Source organism: Aplysia californica, unplaced genomic scaffold (assembly GCF_000002075.1).
Source record: "Aplysia californica isolate F4 #8 unplaced genomic scaffold, AplCal3.0 scaffold00049, whole genome shotgun sequence".
NCBI lineage: Eukaryota > Metazoa > Mollusca > Gastropoda > Aplysiida > Aplysiidae > Aplysia > Aplysia californica.
This window is the reverse complement of record NW_004797319.1, coordinates 1,940,968-1,942,775: the sequence shown is the minus strand read 5'-3', so window position 1 is coordinate 1,942,775 and position 1,808 is coordinate 1,940,968.

The window sequence follows — 1,808 nt, the reverse complement described above, 5'->3', positions numbered from 1 at the left end:
CCGAGTTTTTATACTCCCTCCGTTAAATTCGACCAACAATTTTATAGAGACGGCAGTTTGGTCCTTGGAGACCCAAGAATCTGGCCTCTCACACCTGTAGTTTAATGTGCCATAGACCAGTAATATGCCCTACCTGACAACTTTCTCCGGTCCCACTTGTTAAAATAGTTTCTTTGTATCCCTTTGCCTCCAAGTATCAAGCGTTTAGCATGTAGGCGTTGACAAACATATTTTGGAGATGCGTATACCGTAATTAGTGTCTTTCCACTTCACGGTCCACTGCGATGTTTCTGTTCTACGGTCTGCCACTGGACCAATCCGATAACATTTTCACCTCGCGGTCTACTACTATAGTCTACAACTACTGATATATCCCAAATCCTAAGCCGTACCCTAACCCTACCCTTGATTGACACAGTTCAGGAGTCAGACAGACTGTGGTCAATCAGGCGGGAGTTCAGTAGATCGGATTCTCGCGATATACCGTCAAGTAGACTGGCACCCTGTAAATTTGTGTTTTCGCCACATTCCCACACCAGCGCGAAGGCGGGATCTCCGGTTAGGCCTGACACGTCTCTTCCTTTGTCAGGCGGGCCTAATCTGTGCCCTGGCGTTTGCTTGACGTTTTTGTCACGCGGTGTCGATCGACGATACCATCTCGAGTGATCCTCTGTCTCTGCTTCTCGAGAACGCACACTTTGGGCCATCTGTGTTGCACTCTTGGTCTTATTGCGTTTTGCGCGCTTGAGTCTATCTTGGCGATGTTGCGATTTGTGGCAGGTGGGCTCACAGATTTTAAGTACATGTAGTTTGACAACACTGCAACATGCTGTTCCCTGTCCCCCCAACCACCACCACCCCACCCCCAAGTTGTAGCGCAATCTGAGGGAATGCTAGCAGTGTTTCGTACGACAGAGTGGCTTTTCTTTGAGTAGGTGGCCGCTTTTGCGCCCCTCTCCCCTCCAAAACCTTCCGTCCACTTGACTCCTCCATTCCTATCGCGCATGCTCCCATTTGTCTTGTCAATTATAATATTATGTAGATCTTGTTGTGTCATTTGTAAGCTCGCCCACATTCTTGTGTCCAGTCTTTTTTCCCCACATGGAAGTACCTGTGGGTAGTTGGCGGGTGCTCTGGTGTGGTTTGCTCCTTCTTTCCTATCAAACATCTGCCGTCCTTATCTCTCCTCCTTTATTTTGGGTATGTTACTATCTTGTGACACATCTATTCTTCGGCACTTACATGACCTTATTGTGTTGCAAGTGCCGTAAAACTCTTACTAAAACTAAATGAAAGTACCTTCCGCTCTGAATACACAAGTATATTGTGTATTCCCTGATTTTCTAAACAACTGTCTTTTTTCTATTGCCTTTCAGTAACATTTCTCTTATTCTTTTTTTCGCTCGCTGGTTTGCTTAAACCAAACCAAACGAAGGAACACCCCCACCCCCTAAAAAAGGGAGGGGAGGATCCAGTGTCCCTTCAGTGGTCAAACCCTTAAAGGTCCCCAAATGCCTTGCCGGTCTGTCTCTGTCTGTCTTTCCAGGTAGTTGTCTTGTCTGTCTGTCTTTCTAAGACGCAATATAGGTGTCTGTTAGTTCGGCTGCCTGGCTGTCTTTCTGTCGCTCTGCCTATCACTCACGGTCTTTCTTTGGTCGAGCAATGGCAATGGTTCGTACGCCACTTACACTTTGCTATTACGGTGAGGGCTTTCCGGGATACAAATTGTTTTGTTCTTATTTTCTGAACTGTCTTCTGGCTGAATGCAACGATATTCCTTCTTTCTCCCTCACTCTATCTGTCTGTGC